We start from the raw sequence: 25776 nt of genomic DNA on the forward strand, positions 1-25776 counted from the left end.
GTGCAATGCGTTCTTTCTTTTTATTTTTCAATATTTCGTCAACTACCCATCAACAACAGTCTGATTACTATTAGAAATACTCTTCTCACCCTCCTTAATGGCATAACTTTTCAATCGTAAATAACACAATTTAAAACAACTCCGTTCTTTCACTTTATTCTCAGATATATCAGTAACTATCGATGATGAAAGTACATTTCACTTTCCAAGCTCTCCTCTGGCGGGTTTGAATAGAACAACTTTTATATTGTATGTAACTGACAATTTACTACAATTCTGTTCTTTCGTTTATTTTTAAATATGTCAGTAAGTAACGATCAGCAAGAGTCTCCTTCAGCTGCGAAATACTCCTTTCGCCCTACTGAAATGACACCTTTAAATTGCAAATATGACAATTGGCTACAATTTCATTCTTTCTTTTTTTTTTTAAAAAAAAGTAAGTGCCTAGCGGTCAACAAGAGTCTGCTCCATCTTCCAAACACTCCTTCCGCCCTACTGAATCGTTTTACTTTTCAATTGTAAATATTTGACAATTTAAGACAATTCCGTTCCTTCATTTTAGTTTTAAATATGCCGGTAACTAACGATAAAAAAACCTTGCTAAACCTTAGAAACATTCCTTGTACCCTAGTTAGTTAGGTCACTCACTCTGGAACTCACTTTCCATTTGTAAATATTTTACTATAACGACATTTTTTCGTTTTATTGTTAGATGTGTCAGTGACTAACGATTAGCAAGACTGTGCTCGTTCCAAGCACTCCTTCCGACCTAAAAAATGCACTCTCTTTTCAAAAGTAAATATCTAATATGCGACAACACATTTCTTCATTTATTCTTAAATATGTGAACAATTAACAATCAACAGCCTATTTCAACTTCCAAATTCTGCTTTGGCCGTACTGATTCGAATTGCGCTTTGGCTTCCAATTTATCCTTTACATTTTTCAATACAAAAACTGACATTTTACAAGAATTCCGTTCTATAAAACATCTTCCAAAAATCCTTTCCCCTTACTGAATGACCTGAAGTTTCAATTCTAATTAACTGAAATTTACGACAAATCTCCTTTGATCTTATTTTAAAATACGTCAGTAAGTGTTGATCGCCAAGAGTGTTTTATCTTCGAAACCCTTTTTTCGCCATACACAATGGGTTCACTTTTCTCCTGTAAATATCTGTACTATAAAAGGGACTTGTTTCTATTATTTTGTTTATAAAAATGCAGGTAGCTAACGATTAGCAACAGTCTACTCCTTTCGTTCTACAAAATGACTCATTTTGAATTCAAAATATATGACAATATACGAAAATCCCGTTCTTTTTTATTCTAAAGTTTGTAACTAACTAACGAAAAGCAATAGGCTGCTTCAATTTTCAAACACATCTCTCGCCTTACTAATAGGACTCAACTTACAATTGTAAACATCTGACAAATTACTGCAAATTCGTTCATTCGTTATGTAAAAATAAGTCATACACTAACGATCCGAGTATCCTAGAACTTCGTAACACTCCTTTCGCCCTACAGAATGGACTCATTTATAAATTCGAAATATGCCAATTTATGAAAATTCTGTCCTGTCATTATTTAAAAATAAGTCAGAGACTAACGATCAGGTAAGTCTCTTTCACCTTTCAAAGACTCAATTTGCCCTTGAGAATTGAAACTCTTTTTAATTGAAAATATCTGACAATTTACATCAATTCAGTCCTTTCATTTTAATCTGCAATACGACTTTAACAAAACAGCACCAAGAGTATGCTTAATATTCCAAGCACAGTATTCGCCAACTGATTGGTCTCACGTTTCAATTGTAAATATCTGACATTAACGGCAATTCCGTTCTATTTTATTCTTCTATATGACTTCAGCTAACGGTTTGAAGAGTCTCTTTCATGTTCCACTATGTAATTCCACCGTTCTTTTAATTTACTTTTAAAAGTAAATATGTGAAAATGTACGACAAATCCGTTCTTTCATTTCATTTTTATATTTGTCTTCAACTAACGATTTTCGAGAGTTCACTTTATCTTTCAAACACTCGTTTCCTCATGCAAAATAGATCCACTTTTGAAATGTAGATATCTCACAATGTAGCACAATTACGTTCTTTCATACTATACTTAAATTTGTCGATAACTAACGATCAGCAAGAGTCTACTTGAGTTTGCAAACATCATTTTGCCCTACCCAAAGGAATCAGTGTTCAACAGAAAACGTCTCAATATTTTCTACAAAACCGTTCTTTCATTTTATTCTTAAATATGCTAGTAACTAACGATCAACGAGAGTCTCCTACATCTTTCAAACACTGCTCTCGCCTTACTGAATGCACCCACTTTCCATAAGTAAATATCTGACAATTTAAGAAAACTCTATTCTATCGTTTCATTCTTAAAAATATTACTAGCTTACAATCTACTTAATTTCCGAGAACGACTTTCGTTCTAATGAATGGACCCAGTTTTAAATTGTAAATATACAATGTTAATCAATTACTTTCTTTCGTTTATTTTTAAATATGTCGTAACTACCGATCAGCAAGGGTCTGCTACTGCGTCGAAACACTCCATTCGCTCTACTGAATTGACTAACTTTTTAGCAGGAAATATCTGAAAATTTACGACAATTCCGTTATTTCATTAATTTCTGAACAACGTCAGTAACAAACGATTAACAAGAGTTTTTTTCATCTTCGAATACTCCTTTCGCCTTAGTGTATGTCCTCTCTTTACAATTGTAAATAAAGTACAATTTACGGCAGTTTCGTTCTTTTATTTCATCCTAATATATGTCTTCAACTGACGATCCACCAGAGTCTGCTTCACATTACAAACACTCGTCTCATGTTTATACCTAGACACACTTTTCAAAAGTAAATGTGGGAAAATTTACAACAATTTCGTTGTTTCATTTTAAACTTAAAATCTCAGTAGCTGACGTTCACCAAGAGTCGACTTAAGCTTCCAAACATTCTTATGCTCTACCAAATGGAATTACTGTTCAATAGGAAATATCTCACAATCTACGACGTTCTCTCATTTTGTTCTTAAATATGTCCGTAACTTCCGGTCAGCAAGAAGCTGCTTCATCTTCCAAACGCTTCTTCAGTCTCGCTGAACGGACTCATTTTCAATTGTGAATATCTGAAAATTTATCACCATTCCTTTTTTCGTTTGATTCTTAAATATATTATAAACTACCGATCTTCAAAAGTCTGCTTCAGCTTCCGTAATCCTTTCGCCCACCGGAGTGTACTCACTTTATAAATTTTAATATCTGACAATTTATGACTACTGCGCACTTTAATTCTTTTTGAAATATCTCAGTAACTAACGATTACCAAGAATCTGTTACATCTTCCAACCACTCCTTTCGTCTTACTGAATGGCCATATTTTTCAATTAAAAAAATGGACAATCTACGTCAATTCAGTTCTTTCATTTTAATTTGCAATAGGACTTTAATAAAACAACACCAATAGTCTGCTTAATCCTTCTAACACTGTATTCGCGAACTGAATCGTATCAAGTTTTAATTGTAATGGCAATTCCGTTCTGTCATTTCCTTCTTCTATATGTCTTTACCTAACGATCTTCAAAAATCTGCATCATGTTCCACAATGTCCTTTCGTCGTTCAAAATAGACTCACTTTCAAAAGTAAATATGTGAAAATGTACTACAAATCCATTCTTTCATTTCATTCTTATATTTGTCTTCGATTAACGATTTTCAGGAGTCCACTTTACCTTCCAAACACGCGTTTCCTCATGCAAAATACAATCACTTTTCAAATGTAAATATCTCACACTGTACCACAAGTACGTTCTTTCGTACTAAACTTAAATATGACGGTTACGAACGATCAGCAAGAGTCTACTTCAGTTTCCAAACATCCTTTTGCCCTACCGAATGGAATCACTATTCAATAGAAAACGTCTCACAATTTACAACAATTCCCATCTTACATTGTATTCATAATACGCTTGTCACTAAGGATCAATAAGGATATGCTACATTTTTCAAACACTGCTCTCGCCTTACTGAATGCACCGACGTTCCATAATAATACAGACCCTGTCCATAAGACCCGTAGGAATTTTGAGGTGGACTAAGTTTCTCTTCAGATCCAAGTAAGACACGTCTCAGTGATGGAAAAAATCTTCGGTGATCATCTGGCAACCCGGGCATAAGTTGGCAAATTGGAAATTCAATATGGCGGCCATGCAAAAATGCCATATTTACCTAAAACACGAATATCTCATCATTAAATGAAGGCTGAAACTTCATTCTTGTACCGAATTCAAGATAGTGAACACTGTAATCAAGAAACATTCGGAACGTCGAAACTTAGTGCCGCTTTTTTTAAATATGGCGGCAGGATTTTCGAAATTTCGATTTTTTCGTACACTATTATCATTTATTCGAAGATAACTAGGAAACTATAAGAGATACCATAAACATACCTCAAATAAACGGGATAGAGCATAATGAGAGCTTTCCAACGGTACCAATATCTTTTCTATATCTTTAAATTTGACGGAGTTATTGAAATTTTAGTAGACATCAGTAAGAAATGATCACGAAGGTTCTGCTTCATCTTACAAACATTTCGCCCCAATGAATGTACTCACTTTCCAATTGCAAATATGACAATTTACGTCAATCCGTACTTTCCTTTTTAAAAAATAAGCGTGTGACTTACGATCAGCAAGAGTCTGCTTCATCTTCCAAACACTCCTTCGCCCTTCCAGTAGCGTAGAGTGCTATGAGACATTGAGACACTGTCTACCCTTTCAAATTAAAAGAATATAGCTTTAGAATTTTCTTATTAATAAGAACTATTATACATTTCATTTTGAAGAAAAATATAGAAATACTAGGGCCAGCGATAGCTTGGTTACTAAGAATAGTAGCAGATCAAATTTCTAAATAATTTTACTTTTCAAAAGTCGGGAAGAAAAGTTCTATCTCCGTCAAACAGGCTGCACAGAGACAACAAGAAATATGTCTCAACGCGGCTGAAACAAATACACTTGGAAGCGGCGCGCGCATGTGGGTGTGGGCTCCTCTCTCGCTGAAACAACCTAGCAAAGAGACATCGGGCAAAATGTCTCAGTAGCAGTGATACCATACTTAGCGAAATGATACCATTTTAAATCCAGTATACTTTTCATTCTTCCTTTTAAATATTCAACCATATTTCAAGGAAAATTATTAAGAAATAGAAGGAAATAAAAACTTAAATTAATAACTACCTTAAGAAAGTTTTACGGATACAGCAATTCATATAAATCTTTCACTATCTAGGTTCAGCTTCTGTTTAATCGCAATACTAGAGTATATCAACACTTGAAAAGGCAAAAGCAAGGGCAGTAGGTTTTGTAGTCTGCTATTTTATTGTTGCTTTCAAAATAGTTAGGTAAATTTGTATTTGGGTATGTCTGAGTTATTTATTATGTGCAAATCAAATGATTGGAAATAGATTTACTGCACTAGTTGTCATTAAATGGCATGTCTAAGCTCTCATATAAAAATTAGTCTAGTATTACGTTTAAGGAAAGCCAATTTATGAGTTTACTTTATGAAATAGGAATCATACAAAGCTAATAGAAAGATTATACAAAAAATAGTAAGTTATTAATTCAGTTTAATGTATTTAGTGTATATACCGAGATTTGTAAGAATTATTATTATTTCGGAAATTATTATTAAAACAGAGCTCCTATAATTTTGTTCACTCAGAGGTTTTCGTCAGGAAGTAAAAACCTTAAACTCAGAATTTTATTCGGTTCTGGATATCGACGCGATATTTTGCACCATGTGTGTGCTCTTTCTAATAATATAGTAAAAATGAAATGAAATCTTTGAGTTTTACGTTCCACGGTTATGTCGGCTGGGATAAAGGAGACGGTGATGATGAGAAATGAATGAAATGGTGGAATGAAGAAAGTGGGAGAAAACGGCAGAACCCCAAGAGAACACCACACACGGTGTTTGTCCACCACAAAATTTGCTTGGCGCGAACTTGGATCGAACCAAAGACCCCATGCTCCATTGAGCTACAGCGGCACCGAAAAATAGATTATATAATTGATAATTTTTATATATTTGGATATAGTGGAGTATAAACATGTGGATTTCAGGCTACAAGAGACGTCAAACTATCTCAATACTGAATGGGGTTTTATAACTGCAAATAATTCCAAAATAAAATAAAGAAAATGGTCGGGTTAAATCGAAAAGTCTAAAGCTATTGTTATTAAGCGATAATGTAAATGGAAAAATTGTGTAACAAGTATTTACAGAGAAGCCTCGGTAGCTCAGTGGTAGAGCAGTCACCTGTGACGCGTAGGGTCCCTGGTTAGATTCCAAATCCCACCAAGTTTGTTTTATACGGGATAAACACTGTGTGTGTAGATTTTCTGCAGATTCTCTCCCGTTCTCTTCCACTTTCGTCACTCCGCCACTATCATCCAACTCATCACCATTTGCCTTAGTCTCGGAGCACGGAACTTTTTCTGTATATTTATATATATACCGTTCCTTAATACTATTGTTAACTATGTAAGTAACTAACGATCAGAAAAGGTCTTCTTCGTCTTCCAAACTCCCTCACAGGACAATGAACGGATTCACTTTTCAATAGTAAATATCTAATAATTTTCGACAATCCGTTCCTACTCTTCAATATAACTGTATCTAGAGATAAGCAACTGATCTACATTTACATCCTCCAAACAATCCCTGTACCCTAGAAAATGAACTCATTTTTCAAGGTAAATATTTAGCAATTTACTGCAATGACATTTTTTCACATTATTCTCATATATGTCCTCAGCTAACAATCAGCATGTCTCTTTTAACTTATTAAACACGTTTCGCCCTAGTGATTGATTACTTTCAATTGAATATATCTGCCAACATACAATAATTTCGATTTTTAATTTTTTTAAAAATGTTAGTAACTAAAAATCTCCAAGTGTCTGCTTCAACTTCCAAACACTGCTCTCTCGTTCTGAATGTTTTTATTTTTGTGACGATTATTTAAATTTTAATTTTGTGACGATTTACAACAACAACCCTCTTTCATTTTATAAAAATACGTGTGTCGTGATCAGAAAGAATCTGTTTCATCCTTCAAAACCTCCTTCCGCCCTACAGAATGGACTCGCTTTCAGTTGTAAATATCTGAAACTTTTGACAATAACGTACCTTAATTTTTTCTTAGATATATCGCTTTTTCATTTCATTCATTATTTGTCTTCAAGCAACGATCTTCAAAAATCCGCTTCATCCTCCCAACACTCGTTTCGCCCTGATAAATAGACAGAGTTTTAAATGTAAATATTTGACGTACGACAATGACGATCTTTTATTTTATTCTTAAATATGTCAGTAATAACGATCAAGAAGATTCTGCTACTTCTTCCTTGCACTGCTTACACATTACTGAATGGAATCAATTTCCAATGGTAAATATCAGACAATTTCTAAAAAACAAATGTTAGGAATTAACGATATGCAAGAATCTGCTTAAACTTCTAAACTCCTTTGCCCTGCTAAGGGGTCTCAATTTTCAATCTAAATATTTGACAATTTACGAAAACTGCACTCTTTCATTTTATTTTTAAATATCTGAGTAACTAACGATTAGCAAGAGTCTGATACATCTTCAAGAAACTCCTTTCGGCTAAGTGAATGACCTTGCTTTTCAATTGTAAATATCTTTAATTTACGACAATTCCGTTTTTTATTTTATTCTTAAATACGTCATTAAGTAAGGATCACAAAGAATCGGCTACATGTTAGAAACATACTTTTCGCCCTATTGAATGGACTCACTTTTGAATTGTGCACATCTAACAATTTTGGAAAAATTCGTTCTATCATTGTATTCTTGAAAATGTTAATTACTTACGTTGTGGCTGAGTCTGCTTCAGCTTCCTGTCTCTTCTTTCGCACTCCTGAATGGATTCAGTTATCAATTGTAAATATGACAATTTACTACAATTCCGACCTTTCATTTTTTAATAAATAATTCAGTGACTAACGATCAGCAAGCATCACCTTCATCTTCCAAACAATCTTTTAACCCTACTGAATAGACTCACTTTTAATTAGGGATTGCCAGATCCGGATAATTTTGGATCCGGATATCCGGATCCACATGAGTAATAGAATCAAGAAATATAGTAAAAATTAAATACAGAAATCTAAAAGATATTTATATAATACTTATACTACAGTAATAAATATACTTTTGTCTAATATATTCATACTAAATAATACTAATAGTTATATTTCTGAGGTTTTAAATTTTACAGCTGTATAAAAGTTTAAAAAAATTGTTTGTCGAAAAATGCTCATGTTTAACTAGAGAGAATTTTTTTACTGCTCACCTTGAAGCTGGTAAGGCGTGGTTTTTTTGCAAATAACATCCCGATGTTCTGCACAATGACATGGTAAAAGAAAAATCCTACAAAGTCAGGGGGGTGAGACAGGTAAAAGCCATATTTTGCTAGAAGATTAGTAGTAATAAATATATGTGGTCAATTATAAAATGTTCTCCTCCTATCCACTTCTCTGTGGAGATCGCGGGAAGGTTGTATGAAATATAGGGAGCCGAAGATAGGGGAAGTAGTTTTGGCATTCATAATAAAAACGACTACTTACGGAGATGAACTTTGGTGGAATATTTTAGTTCCGTTCTTGTTTTCCCGCAATATTATGTTAATTGGAATCTGAAAAAATAAACAGTCTAATTTTAAAAAATTGATGAGAATAAAAAAATGTCTCCCTGTACACGTATCTTTACATATATATCCACATTCATTGATATTAAAATTTCTATGGATAGTGAATGTTAGATCTTTTTCGCACGAATTAGTAATGGTTTGTTTCATGAATGGAGTATGCACTAGTATTGCAATAGCCTTATTTAACTCCAATCATCAGCAAGATTGGATTGCGTGGATTTCTCTTGAATAGTAAGCTCTTGAATCAAACATTCGAAATGATTTATAGGTTGGAGGCTGGAACTATTATCTCACTTATGATCTAACAATGTCTTATTCTGAGTATACCAATCGCGAAGAGCCTTGCACTGGGCCAAAGCACATCGGGGAGAATGCCCATGGAATGAGATGCACAGTTCGAGGGCAACCCATCCCTTCTAAATCTTCAACCTTAATATTAAATAATTGAGCCAGCCATTTAATTTTATTTCCACCTTTACAATATAACTTGCAATCCTTTTCTTTAGTTATTGCTGATATCATCTGTTTCACTGCGGACCATTCAAGTGCATTCTAGTGTATCAGACACGTTTTCTGTAATGAACACGTTTTCTGTCAAAAGCAGCTAGATCTTCAATAGGAAGAGGCAATTGCAACATACAGTGCTACAAGAGAGAATTAGCAGAGGCCACAATCCGTAATTCTCTCAAATAATTTTTTCCTAGCAGAAAGCCTTGCAAATCATATATTAGGATTTGAGTGTCAGATCGTTGAGGGAAAGTTTGCGAAAACCAGGAAGCGCTGACAATAGTAAGAATGAAGAGTATGCGTGAACATGACGGTTTAGAAATACCTATTGAAGATGTCCTTTTGCAGAAGGTCTTCTTCTATTGTTGTGGTACCGTATAACGATGCCGTACGCCAATTTCCAAAAGACAATCCTTTATACTTGCATATACACAGGTATCTTTCATGTACCTGAATTGCGCACATTACATCTTGCAATTCCTGCCATTTTTTTCAATATGCACCCGTGTGAGATAATCATCATCATCATAGGTATTCTGCCTTTATTGGCAGGTCACTTGCCGCAGCTGAGAAGCTTTCATGCTCCACGGTCCTCCGCTAAACTTTTCGTCTTCGCGTATGATCTTTCTGTTTTAATATCATCCATTAATTGTAGTTTCCTTCGCCCCCTCCCTCTCTTTCCCGCCACCATACCCTCTAGGACGTTCCTCATGATACAATCTCTTCTTAGGCAATGTCCCAACCAGTTTCTCTTCCTCTTCTTAATAATATCTAAAAGTGTTCTTTTCTCACCCACCATTTCTAACACTCTCTCATTCGTTTTCCGCTCGACCCAACTAATTCTTTCCATTCTTCTCCACACCCACATTTCGAAGGCTTCCAGTCGATTTTCGTCACCCTTACGCAATGTCCACGTTTCCGCCCCATACAGCACAACACTCCACACGAAGCATTTTATGAGTCTTTTTCTCAACTCTTTGTTCAAGGTCCCACAAAACAGACTTTTCTTTCTTTTAAAGGCTTCTTTCGCCATTCCTATCCTTGCTTTTATTTCACGTTCGCATTTCATGTCATTACTAAGAACACTACCCAGGTATCGAAAACTATTCACTTGTTCTATTTTCTCCCCTCCTACTTTTATATTTGACACAGACCCCTTTGTTCCAATCACCATGGCTTTTGTCTTTTTAACATTTATTTTCATCCCATATTCTTCAAAGCCCCTTCTCATTTTTTCTAACATTTTATTGATTTTCTTTTCAGATTCTGCAACAAGGGCCATATCGTCTGCAAATCTTATGCATCTAATCTTTCTACCTCCTACCGAAATGCCATCATCATCATGTAGGCTCTTTTTCACTATCTCTTCTAGATAGACATTAAATAGTGTTGGCGAGAGGCAGCATCCTTGTCGAACTCCCCTTCCAATTGCACTCTCTTCCGTCAGTTCTTCCCCTATCCTAACACTTACTTGCTGGTTCATGTATAAGTTTCTTATGAGTCTTCTATCTTTCCATTCCAACCGTATCTTTGTTAGAACTCCCAACAACAATTCCCAATTCACGCGGTCAAAAGCCTTTTCTAGATCAATAAATACAACATACACCTCTTTCCCTTTTTCTATAAATCTTTCACCGATCACCCTTAATAATCCAATAGCATCTCTTGTGCCCTTGCCTCTTCTGAACCCGAACTGCTCCTCCTCAACATCTTTATTTGTTCTTCCATATAACCTTCTGTTCAGTATTCGGAGCAGAATTTTAGCTGCATGAGATATAAGACTAATAGTTCTATAATCCTCACATCTCTTTGGGTTTGATTTCTTAGCCATCGGTATCATGATCGTTTTCAGAAAGTCTCTTGGCCATTCTCCTGTTTCATATATTTCATTGCATAGTCGCCACAATTCTTTCTTTCCCTTGTCTCCTATATTTTTAATGAATTCAATTGGTATGTTATCTATTCCTGTTGCCTTTCCATTCCTAATCTCGGATATAGCCTTTTCAAACTCATCCCTAAGAATACTAAATCCTTTATCATCCTCGCCTACTTGATTTTCTACTTCAACATTTAGGCTACACGGTCTATCCCTACTCTCATATAAGTCTTCAACGTATTCTTTCCACCTTCCTATGACCTCATTTCTCTCGCTGACTACCTTCCCATTCTTATTTTCTACTGCCATCATGATACTCCCTTGTTTCCTCCGAAATTCCATAGATTTCACCTCCTTGTACATTTCCTCATATTTCCCAACTCTTTCGAATTCTTCTATGTCCTCGCATTTTCTTTTGTAAAACTCTTCCCTTGCTTTGTCTGTTTCTCTTCGTAATTCATTATTTAACTTTCTGTACATCTTTGTGCCCTCTTCTGTATCAACCTGTTTCCACATCTTCCTCTCCCTCATTTTCTGCAACATCTGCTCTGTAATCCATGGTTTCTTAGCAGTTTTGTGTTCGCGGTAACCTACTGCTTCTTCTGCAGCCTGCTGTAAGCAACGTTTAATATGTTCCCACCGTGTGTTACTACCTGCGCCTATCCTTTCCTCGTTTGAACATTTTTCTTCGAATTTTTCAGCGAAAAGATTTCTTATTTCCTCGTTTTTCAACTTTTCAGTATTCAACACTTTGTTACCTACTTTTCTTCTGCCTACATTTTTCAGTTGAATATCTACTTCGGCCAGCACAAGATTATGATTAGAGAAAATATCAGCCCCGGGAAGGGTCTTCGCGTTCTTTAAGCTATTCCGATACCTGTCCTGAATCATAACATAGTCTATCTGATATCTTCCGCCGTCTATTGGTGATTTCCATGTATATCTTCTTCTCTTGTGCTGATTGAACCAAGTGTTCCCAATTACTAGTGAATTCTGTCTACAGAAATTCACCAGTCTCTCTCCCCTTTCATTTCTTTCGCCTAAACCATATTTGCCTACGATACTACCTTCCTGTTTTTCTCCCACAACTGCATTGAAATCTCCCATTAGAATTACGCATGCACCCTTCTTCTCCCTATCTATAATTTCTTCTATTTTCTCATAATTTTCCTCTACTTCTTCATTTGCATGCGAAGTCGTCGGTGCATATGTCTGTATCACCACTAGATCCTTCGTTTTCCCTTTAAGTCTTAACATCATAACTCTATCATCAATAAATTCTACTTTCACTACCTTCTCCTTTAAGCGCTTTCCAAGAATTATTCCTACGCCATTATGACCGCCCTTTTCATTACCTGAGTAAAACATTCTATATCCTTCGCTGTTCAATACCCCATTACCTTCCCATCTAACTTCACAAACTCCTACCAAATCTAAATTATTTTGTTTCATTTCTTCTTTAAGATTTTCTAATTTTCCTCCCTGTAACATAGTACGTACGTTCCATGTCCCTATCCTAAATCTTTTGCTCTTCCTTGTCTTTCTTTCTCTGTTTGTCTTCCCCCCATTATTACTTTCTCGTCCAATAGTCCTTCCCAAGCCATCCCCCTCCTGGAGATCCGAATGGGGGGATATTTTACCTCCGGAACTACATTTTGACCTGCGAAAGACCATTGTTCATATGTTCTCTTTTCGCTGCTAGCAAACTAGGGAAAATAGAGTGGTGGTTTCCCGTTGCCTTCCACCCCGCAGTATCCCAGCCGTTACAGTCACTCTGACCACGCCTGGGACTAATGTCCAAGTTGCCGTACCAATCACTATGATTTCCGCCAACTTGGCTATTGGAGAACTGCTGCCTTCTCCCAGAACACTCTTCGTCTGGCTACTCCATTTAGACCAATTCGGTAGGGGTGGCCCTTCTGGTAGTGAACTACCACCGACACAGCTCTAAATTTCACTGTAGCACGCAATCCTCCCCACCCGACACATAAGTGTCTTCGTAAAGGTGGTGTTTATCGGGGAGGTGAGATAAAGGTATTTTATAATATCTGCTACTTCTATATAAAAATTATAAATCATCTATGCCTGTTAATCAATATTTAATTATTATTTATTTATAGTTCTTACTATTAATTGTTTATTTATTTAATATTGATTATAAATAGTGATTAGGCTTATACGTATATTCTAAATAATAATAAAACATATGTTTGTCTGGTTTGTTTTGGTGTATCACAGATTAAGAGGGTAGTATTTCACAATATTCAGGTCGTCTATAAGGATACGAGGTATTTGATATCATCCGCTATATTTTCAGGTTTGGGAAGGGTCTTGTGAGGTCAATTTACGATAACACAATGCAGCCGCAATCAGAAGACACCCTAAATTAACGTTAACAATTAATCCCGCAGCTGGAGAGATAATACATCCTAAACTCTCATTGTACATCGAGGGACACTTCGGGATGGTACAGCCATATGGAGGTTTACGGCCAAAGCGCTCCACCAGTTGAGTCCGAAGCATTGGCCGGGAATTATTGCAACCTGTAACGACCCTTTCCTCCTAGTCAGGCCACACGAATCCAAATCGAGAGTCTCAACTAAGAAAAAAAAATATAATTCAACAATCGATTTAAACTCGAGTAGCAAACCCGAAAGAAGAGTCTTGGCCGAACAGACACATAAACCCAAAGCAGCTGTACCAGACTGGACGGATTGATATTCCTTGTGAATATGTTAATGGCGAACACAAATAAATAGGATGTACAGATAATCATAAATAATGGAACAACCAGATTTCAAATTTTCAATAACAAATTTTATTTTAAAGCGTTGGTTGTGCATATATACTAATACGTTAGATTAATATAAATGCAAAAGCAATAGTAACAACAGAAGTAAAATTTAAAAAAATATGTATAATATATATATATATATATATATATATATATATATATATATATATATATATATATATCCCGCGTAGTAATACGTAAGAGATCCAATTCAAAATATATTTTAATTTGATTCTAATGTATTGACTATTAATTTAATTGCAATATCTAACAACAATCTCAGTATCTCGACTTGAATCTAAATTTGCTTGAATATAATGCAAAGTTGAAAAATGAATTTTTAAACGTAATAGAAAATTTAATAATAATAAAATAAATCTGAAGTTAATCAGTCTCGACAATCTGCTTTCAATTCAAGTATACTATTCAAAGAATTTCTTTCGTAAATATCAAGCGAAAGTTCAATGTTAACAAGAAAATCTATGATTCAATAACTTTTGTCACCGACTGTACAATAATTATAAATTGGTGACATTAAGAAATATCACAATTAAGCTTTTGTTCAAAATATCGCACAATGAACCTTCAGAGTTCAATGCTCTTAAAAAAATTTTTTTCTACTTTTAATTGCTCGATATAGAATCTCAATGGAAATCATTCATCAATAGTAAATGTAATATGCACGTATTAACGGGTCAAAATTACGCTTTAAAGTCATAAACATATCCACAAGAAATAAATATCGAACTTCTTAATATTCTTTAGAATTATTCGGATCTATTCTCACGGATTATCATTCCACCAATTTCTAAATTACAATCTGGGGAGGATTTAACTAGATTAAGTAACAGATCCCTACTGTGGCAATTTAATACAAATGTAAATAGCGTCCTAACCAAAGCGGAAACGACCATAACCACAACCAAATTGGAATTGATCACAAAGTGACCCATATACTACTTAAATCAAAAATTCACTCACCCAAATTTTCCGTCTTCTCATTACCTTGTCTCGTGGTGTTACAGTAATGGAATTGGCTTCGTTGACTGACCGAGATGTAACTCGAAGCGAATAAACATATTGGTCAAACGGCACTTTTATCTAGAACCTTTTTTAAAGACTCTCGCCAAAAAAAAATTCAAACTAAACTTAGTTTCGGCGTACAAACGGTTACTTGCAATAGCAGTTGAGCTTATTAAGGGAAAAGCTTCCTGCACTACAAAACCAAAGCAAGTAACTATTGTTTCTCAGATCTTTTCTTTTCTTTTCGCAGATTATTGTTCCACAAAAAAATGCAGAATTCGTCCTTTGAGCCAAAAATGCTCCACAAACTAACCAGACAACTAATGTTATAGTAATCAAAACGATTACACTGGTTATTAGAACAAACTCGTAACATATAAACGGGCACAAGTTGACCTCCTTTGGTCCCCCGGTCACTTCCTGCCTCGGCTCCAATACTCCTATTAATTCTCTGCTTAAAATAAGAAAAGAAGCATAACAGAAATACTAGCTTCTGAGAAACTGTGATTATTCTCATATCACTAAGCACTTTTTTTCCACACTTTTCACTCCTTTTGCCGTTATGCCCAATACATTCATTGCCCCAGTTCAACTTCACTGTTAAACTCAGACACAAACAACGACACCATGCAAAGACTGTTACATGTTTCGTTCCACAACCGTCACCACACATACAACCACGAGCCTATGATCCGTCCTGGCTGGTAAACTACAGCTACGAGATCACGATCCGTCCTGGCTGGTAAACGAATTCACGATCTGTCCAGGCTGGTAAACTACGAGAGAGTATACGATCTGTTCCGGCTGAAAAACTACAAGTGAGTATGCGGGCCCAAGGCAACCGCATACCGCGAAGCTATGAACCATCACGTGACGCGCTAGCAAATATGAATGATTTCCATATAAGTTCTAATATACGCGCACTCCTACTCTTTCCATTTTTACTTTTTCTAAAAAAAACTAACAGAAAAAGGTACAATAAATAAATATATATATACCAGTTAGATTTAACTTGTTTTAAACAACACTATAACATAATATAATTATATTCCCTTATTTTTTATTTCTTTTACACTCTCTTGCTTCTCGTTAATCGTCATCAACATGGGACGAGTCCATTGAGTCGCGAGCCGGGGGGTGTCCTCAAGGCGACTCTTTACATCCACCCCTCCGTAAAAAAATTTTTTTGTTACATGCAAAAATTTTCCTCCAATTGGCAAGGAATAGAGTGGCTACAAAATATAAGAAAACATTAACATATATACAAAACAAATATACATAATTCAATAAATACTATTTACAATTTATTAAGATAAATATTAATACATACTCTTCAGCTTACCATTATGACAATTTTTGTTGAATCCGTGGCCACGGCTTCAGAATTCATTCAACAAAACAAAGAAGTTACACATCTCAAAAAAACAATATATACATATACATAATTCCTTGCAATTTTCTTAATTATATTATTACCTATCTCTTACTATAAATTTTCTAATCTCTTCCTGTACTGATTTCGATTTAATGATCTCTCGATCGAGGTTCACGATAAATCTTTATGTCTGATACATGACTCTTTCTATAAGAATTCATAGTATCGTTCTCGTCAGAGACAAGAATAGTATTGGGTGTGAGGAACTTCCTGACAACATAAGGCCCATGCCATTTGTCACTTAGAGATTTAGCTATTTGATCCTTTAAGGATGATTTAATATGTGTACGGAGTAAAACCTTATCTCCGATATTGAAGTTCACCTCTCTTCTACGCTGCATCATGAGCTTCCTCCTGTTATTCCAGCTCTTTTCCATATTGGCCAAAGCTTTCAGCCAAATTTCTTGGGAATATCTACCAGCAAGATCGGACTCACAGATGTTCCATCGGATTTCTAAAGGGGTATAACTCGGACGTCCATAAAAAGCTTCGATTACACACACCCTTAGCCCAGAGTACTCGCTAATAATTTTTACAAGAGTAAAGCTAACAATACAAATAAACAAAAATATACTTATAAGCCTTCCGAAGAGATCTTTAATATATCTAACGCATTCAGATTTAACATCTGCATATTCGTTTTTAACTGAATCAATAAATGATTCAACATCCGGATCTCGATAACTCCAGGTATCGTCACGTTTAGGTTTTTCAACCTGTATGCCATCACGGTTTTTCACCTGTCCGGAATGATCAAGTTTTAAAGTCCGACGAGGTAAGTTCTCCATCACATACTTCTTATTTCGTTTTAGAAGCGTATGAAAATTTTCAGCTAATTCGACGTCAGCATCTGAAGCTTCCGATGAACTGCTTTTCACTTCCTTTTCTGCAATTGGCTTTGAACATTGATGGACCGAAGCGCCTTTGTCTTCTTCAATCTTTGGCTTTGTTTCTTCACTTCGATTTAGCACCTCTTTGGAATGTTTCTTCTTCTTTAACTTCTTCTTCGTCTTCTTTTTCTTCAAAGTTGATCTACCTGAAGATTCATTACAAACAGTGGAATCCTGTTTGTGGCCCAACACTGACGAAGTACTTCCATCCAATTGACCATTTGGACTCGCACTGTCAGTCGATATAGGATGAACATCTGTCCTTTCAACTGGTTCATAGTTGGTTGAAATCATGGCTAAATCAACCAAAGTATCTGCTCGATGATTGACGGCGTTACATTTCACTAAGTCCTGATTATCAACTGCCACCAGCTTCTTTTCTTCCATCTCGGGTTGCGCTACCACTGCATCAGTATGTCCCTTTGACAAGTTGCACTCGATTAAATCTCGCAGTTCTAAAAGTTGCGAAGAACTCGGAGCGTTGATTGTTAACATCTGAGATTCCAGCTGCTGTAAATCCAAATCACACTGGATCCCTTTCTCTTTAATCCCCATGGAAGATAAATCGGCCCTGAAGAAAAATGAAGTCTGGCCCGAATAATTCTTATTGGCCACATTCTCAGAAGACGACTTATTCTGCAAAAACTTTCGCTGGCCACCACGATCACTGAATCTAAATCCATCAATATTCCGTTTGAACACATCCCGCCGATATTGAAGTCGTAACCTCTTTTTTCCATTGTTCAAAATTAAAAGGTTTTTATCATAATCTAAAATAGCAGACGTAGTCCGAAGAAATGACATCCCAAGCAAACAATCACAAGGCAATTGTTCAACCACCTTGAAGATTACAGTTTGGAAATATCCCGAAAGATTGATAGTTAGCACAATTTCTTCTTTTGTTACGAAGTTTAAACCCGAAGGAGCATTCCCAGTTTTCTCTTCCACTTCGTAAATAAATTTCTCGGAACCACAACGCCTGACCATATCAATGGTAACGAGGTTGAAACTTGACCCCCCATCGACACAAACACTAGTTAGAATATTGTTCACTTTGCCAACCACAAAGGTTGCAACAACTCCGTCCATTTCAGATGGAATTCTGCTAAATTTTTATTCAATACTTGATCAGACCGATTATTTTTCGATGAACGAGACCCTGAAGAAATCGAACTCCTAGATATTTCATTCATTGAATTCAGTTGTACATTATGATTTGGTTTAACACTATTATTCGTCTTAATATCTCGAGTCATCGAACTATTATTTGATAATACCATATTTGGTTTGCCTTTGTTAATCCCACAATATTTATTGTATTCTATTTGTTCTCTAAATCTTGAAACAAATTTCTCTGAAATATCTAACAATTACCACCTATTCGAAGGCACATAATAATTCAACATTTTGAACCTAATACTTGGATTCATTCCGCATAAAATTGTTTTGACCAAGTCCCCTTCCTCAATACCCATGTTCAACACAGACATGGAAACTATAATTGACTTCACATAATCATTTACAAATTCAGTTATTCGCTGTTTTCTATAAACACGTTCTCCTATTAGTGAATGAATAGTAATGGGAGTTACAAATTTCATCAAAATACTCTGCTTAAAATTTACCCAACTCATGTTTTCATTTAATGCTGAAGTTACTACTTTTAATAGTTCCGCTTCACATTTAGGTATCAAGACAGAAAGTAGCATTCCTAAGGAATAACTGCTATCCATTAATATTTCTTCCAACTTATATAGCATTTCAAAAACCTGAATACTGTTTTTGCCATTAACATTCTTAATGTCCCGTAACCTATTTTCTAAATAACTCAATGATCGCATATGAGTATATTTGACCATTAGCTTATGCTCAATATCAAAATCAGAGCGATTAGACTCTACATGAGAACCTGGGTTTGAAAAAACAACATTAGGTCTACAGGATTCGGTGTTTCTATCCTCTGACCGGAAGTTGGCATTCCCTACAAAAATTTTATTACTACCCACTCGAGGAGTTGAATTTCTAATACAAGAAACTCTTTTGTAATAGTTTCCTAAATTCAAGTATCGATGACGCAACCGCTCATCACCTACAGGATTATTCTCGGAAGGTATTGAATTATTTTCATTTAACATCGGTTCAGCAAAGGACACTTGTCTCTGTTCCATTCTAGAACCATCTAAACTAGTAGCATTAACCATGCGGCTGAAACCATAAGTACCATTCGATGATTGGGTGGATCGATTAGACAAATTAACAAAAGGCGATGGTATTTGACGTATATATAAACTACCCTGTGTAGGAGGAGTTAATTCCATGTTAACAGAACCAAATTCTAAAGTTCTATCTAAATCGACATGCCCTGTGGCATCCAACGTTAAATATTCGGAATCTGGAATATCAATAACTGCATGGTCTCTAAGATTCTCCATTGTACTGGAATTCAATATGCATAAACACAATACAAGTAATATATAATAAATGTTACTTAATATTAACATAAATACAAGCTAAGTCTAAGACTACTACTACACTACACAAATGAAAATCGAAACGACCAAAAACTAGCTGCGAAATTTCAATATTAGGAAGAGACAAGAAATCTCAATTATTTTCAATTATTTCTATTAAATCGCAAAATTTTTTGCATAAGAGAAGCATAAATTTAAATGGAATAGAAATACTAAATTTACTATCAAATATTTGGAAACTAATAATGTTTTTACTATTACAATAAGGACTAGATATATTACTAATACTAATTTTTTATACGAGATACCCTTTTTTTGATTCAGATACTCTCTTGTAGCTATGTAACGACCCTTTCCTCCTAGTCACGCCACACGAATCCAAATCGAGAGTCTCAACTAAGAAAACAAAATATAATTCAACAATCGATTTAAACTCGAGTAGCAAACCCGAAAGAAGAGTCTTGGCCGAACAGACACATAAACCCAAAGCAGCTGTACTAGACTGGACGGATTGATATTCCTTGTGAATATGTTAATGGCGAACACAAATAAATAGGATATACAGATAATCATAAATAATGGAACAACCAGATTTCAAATTTTCAATAACAAATTTTATTTTAAAGCGTTGGTTGTGCATATACACTAATACGTTAGATTAATATAAATGCACAAAGCAATAGTAACAACAGAAGTAAAATTTAAAAAAATATGTGTAAATATATATATATATATCCCGCGTAGTAATACGTAAGAGATCCAATTCAAAATATATTTTAATTTGATTCTAATGTATTGACTATTAATTTAATTGCAATATCTAACAACAATATCAGTATCTCGACTTGAATCTAAATTTGCTTGAATATAATGCAAAGTTGAAAAATGAATTTTTAAACGTAATAGAAAATTTAATAATAATAAAATAAATCTGAAGTTAATCAGTCTCGACAATCTGCTTTCAATTCAAGTATACTATTCAAAGAATTTCTTTCGTAAATATCAAGCGAAAGTTCAATGTTAACTAGAAAATCTATGATTCAATAACTTTTGTCACCGACTGTACAATAATTATAAATTGGTGACATTAAGAAATATCACAATTAAGCTTTTGTTCAAAATATCGCACAATGAACCTTCAGAATTCAATGCTCTTAAAAAAAATTTTTTCTACTCTTAATTGCTCGATATAGAATCTCAATGGAAATCATTCATCAATAATAAATGTAATATGCACGTATTAACGGGTCAAAATTACGCTTTAAAGTCATAAACATATCCACAAGGAATAAATATCGAACTTCTTAATATTCTTTAGAATTATTCGGATCTATTCTCACGGATTATCATTCCACCAATTTCTAAATTACAATCTGGGGAGGATTTAACTAGATTAAGTAACAGATCCCTACTGTGGCAATTTAATACAAATGTAAATAGCGTCCTAACCAAAGCGGGAACGACCATAACCACAACCAAACTGGAATTGATCACAAAGTGACCCATATACTACTTAAATCAAAAATTCACTCACCCAAATTTTCCGTCTTCTTATTACCTTGTCTCGTGGTGTTACAGTAATGGAATTGGCTTCGTTGACTGACCGAGATGTAACTCGAAGCGAATAAACATATTGGTCAAACGGCACTTTTATCTAGAACCTTTTTTAAAGACTCTCGCCAAAAAAAATTCAAACTAAACTTAGTTTCGGCGTACAAACGGTTACTTGCAATAGCAGTTGAGCTTATTAAGGGAAAAGCTTCCTGCATTACAAAACCAAAGCAAGTAACTATTGTTTCTCAGATCTTTTCTTTTCTTTTCGCAGATTATTGTTCCACAAAAAAATGCAGAATTCGTCCTTTGAGCCAAAAATGCTCCACAAACTAACCAGACAACTAATGTTATAGTAATCAAAACGATTACACTGGTTATTAGAACAAACTCGTAACATATAAACGGGCACAAGTTGACCTCCTTTGGTCCCCCGCTCACTTCCTGCCTCGGCTCCAATACTCCTATTAATTCTCTGCTTAAAATAAGAAAAGAAGCATAACAGAAATACTAGCTTCTGAGAAACTGTGATTATTCTCATATCACTAAGCACTTTTTTTCCACACTTTTCACTCCTTTTGCCGTTTTGCCCAATACATTCATTGCTCCAGTTCAACTTCACTGTTAAACTCAGACACAAACAACGACACCATGCAAAGACTGTTACATGTTTCGTTCCACAACCGTCACCACACATACAACCACGAGCCTATGATCCGTCCTGGCTGGTAAACTACAGCTACGAGATCACGATCCGTCCTGGCTGGTAAACGAATTCACGATCTGTCCAGGCTGGTAAACTACGAGAGAGTATACGATCTGTTCCGGCTGAAAAACTACAAGTGAGTATGCGGGCCCAAGGCAACCGCATACCGCGAAGCTATGAACCATCACGTGACGCGCTAGCAAATATGAATGATTTCCATATAAGTTCTAATATACGCGCACTCCTACTCTTTCCATTTTTACTTTTTCTAAAAAAACTAACAGAAAAAGATACAATGAATAAATATGTATATACCAGTTAGATTTAACTTGTTTTAAACAACACTATAACATAATATAATTATATTCCCTTATTTTTTATTTCTTTTACACTCTCTTGCTTCTCGTTAATCGTCATCAACATGGGACGAGTCCATTGAGTCGCGAGCCGGGGGGTGTCCTCAAGGCGACTCGTTACAAACCGAATTAACTAGAAAAGAAGGCGGGTGGCATAAACGCCAGGCACTGAAAATTCCCGTACACTTGGGCGAAGTTCCCACTATCGTCTACAGCATTACTTCTCCAGATGAAATGGATCTACTTCTTATGGCAAACATATTACTTGATATTTGTTCTATTTGTGGAGATAAATTGAAACAAAACATTGAAACATTCCTGTTGCTGTTGGAATGAACACTCTTTCATTCGTTTGATCTGAAATGACTTTGCAGAGTCTGAATGAATATTCTGTCACTTCAGGAGGGTATAAAGAGCGGTTACCCCCTCCTTCAGTGTGAAAAAATATACATTTAATCAAATGCTTAATGAGAGTGAGCCCATTGGTATAGCACTTTTATGATTTCAATCTATGCTCTCAAGTCATCTTATGTCATAGCTGATGACCTTGGAAAACGAGAGATGCAAATATGATGAAAGAGAGATACAATCACATGCGCAAATTTTGAATTTGAGACAAAATGATCGGATAGCATCAATATTTTGTAGAAAATTTTGATTTGATAAGTAGATATGTAAAAGCTCACCCAAACCTGAGAGCATCCCACTACCAATTGTTGAATTCAAGTGGAGAACTTAGTTGAGTGCATCAGATGATTACAGAGGGGGAGAAACATAATCAGATATGGGAAACAAACAATGGAAAAATTGAACTGCCTTCAGCAGGACTTGAACCACCAAACTCATTATTACGAAGCAACGACTCTACTCACTCTTCCACGGAGCCACACAGAAAGGTAGGCAGTCATAAGTCAGACACAGAACGTTTGTAAGACCTACTTACGAAACGTTTATTTGTAAGGAGGAAAGCTAAGCAAATTCTCCCTGTCTAGTTTTTCTTTCCATGACTAACTTAATTACTGTTGTTCCAGCCTGGGAAGAATATTTTACACCCCTACATAAACTTTCCTTACAATTTTCATACATTTATATATAGCAGCACAAAACATTTATCCATGGCTGTTCTGCACAATTATACTTACACAAAACAATTACTTACAATTCTATTAATTCCATTACCAAGTAAACAGAAATACTGGATATGAAATTCTATATCTCGCCAATAGTCTTGCAGAAAGTATCCAAATTCAATTTTTCTATTTATAACAAGGGGAGCATACACACAAGTTGCGCCCGTGAGATCTGTTTTGCTGAGGGAGGGACAGAAATTTAGATTGAAAATGGCATAATCGCACGTTTAATTATAACATAACTTTATTTTTAAGAATGCCAAATGCGAAGGAGAACGAATGTGTTCTCTTTGGCTTGAAGAATAAAATTATGGCTGAACGTAGAAGTGAACAGAGATTGTTGATGTTTAGGAAAAATGCATGATACCAATCAGTGGCGTAGCCAGGAGGTCTGCAACCTCTGGACAGTTGCATAAGTTGTCCAAATAAGACCCAAGGGTAGAAAGATACCGAAGAGACCTCGCGATTGAGGTCGAGGTCGAGCTGTCACTCTCGATCCTCGCAAGAACACATGGATTCAAGTGGGTATGCACATGCGGGTACGCTACATTGCGATCTAGAGGTCGACCACGAGGGTGAATCAGTGGTCGCGATGATAAACAACCGATTTTGTTTTTCGAAGTCCGAAAAAGTGAGCCTAGATCCGTCACAATTCTCGCAGATCTATACACAGGGAATTGCATGCCCCCGCCGTTCTTTATATAGACACTAGCTACAAATTGTACTGTCATCCGAGCGATGTGAAAATGTAAAAACAATATCAAACTACTTTTTTTAGATTAATATTGATTGCACACATCATGCACAGTTCCAATATGCAAAATCAACCATTACCTTAAGCAGAAAATGCTGAAAACGACAGAAAATGGATATTTAAACATTCAAGTAGAAACCTGTTCTGCACTGAATGAATTATCAATATTATAATACAAGGTCTTGCAAGTTGCGTCTGTGGTCAAGTAAGTTTAGTTCTGCTATTGACATTTCTGAAACGAAGGACGACGGTTCGAGCCTCCGTGCGGAAAGTTAAAGTTTTTCTTCCTTTTTTTTAAATATATGAGAACCGTTTTATAAATATAAATTTCTACTCTGAAGTGGTTGGAAACACATTATCGGACAAACTGTCAGTTTTCAAATCCCTATCCCATTTACTAGCCCCCCATGTCCATAATTCATATACGAAAACCCTAAAAATGAAAAATGTGAACACAGTTCAATAAATACCTAAAACCATACGTCCAAAATGAAAATTATTCATATATATATTTCGCGGGGCTTTGCTAACTTCATTCTTGGACATGTGAACATTCTACAAGATATTTCATTCACTTTACAATATTTTATTTGAAAAAAGAAAATTTGGGGGATCAAGCCCGGAAGTCCTTTAAAAGACACCTATATATATATATATATATATATATATATATATATATATATATATATATATATATATATACAGACTGTCCCATAATTCGTGTGTAAATTTTAATTTCATAGTACTCAGAACTGGTAAAAGCTAGAACTGTGAAATTTGCAGGCAATTTACAGGAAGTTCAGAAGATTTGTTTGATAGCAAAAGGAGATCGCATGTATTATTGTTTGCGGAGTTACAGGGTCAAAGGTCAAAATGCGAATTTTTCCTTATGGGATTTCAATGTTAAATAGTAGTCTCACATGCCATTTTTATGAAAATCCATCTCCGGTAGCAAAAATTGGTATATCGACATAAATTCTGATCCGAAACAATATGATAACGAGAAATTTGGACAATCGTGAATCGCTGACCTGTAGCAGGTCATCTGTGACCGTTGAAGAAAAAGCACTCTTTTCAACAGCTTATGGTACACAACTAATTCAGTTGAAGTTATTGTTAAAAACACATATGCACAAAGGATCTACTGAACATCCTTTTTAGCAAAACGAAGAGGTCAGCAATATCATTAGAGGTCAAAGGTCACGTAGTTAAAATGTCATATTTGATGTGTTAACAAATAAGAAACTGTGACATTGGAAATAATGCTTTGAAGTGCCATAGAACAGATGCATATAGATCCTTCCAACGAGTGTGTATGGGCATTGGGAAAAGGTCATCATAAGAGGTCAAAGGTCACACAGTTAAAATTTCATGTTTGATGTGTTAGCAATTATGAAACTGTGACGTTTGAAAAATGATTTGAGCTACCATGGAAGACATGCATAAAGGTCCATCGAATAGGTGTATATGGGCATAGGAAAAAGGTCAACAATGTCATAAAAGGTCAAAGGTCACATAGTT

The sequence above is a fragment of the Thermobia domestica genome, chromosome 17 (assembly GCF_964235325.1).
Source record: "Thermobia domestica chromosome 17, izTheDome1.hap1.1, whole genome shotgun sequence".
Taxonomy (NCBI): domain Eukaryota; kingdom Metazoa; phylum Arthropoda; class Insecta; order Zygentoma; family Lepismatidae; genus Thermobia; species Thermobia domestica.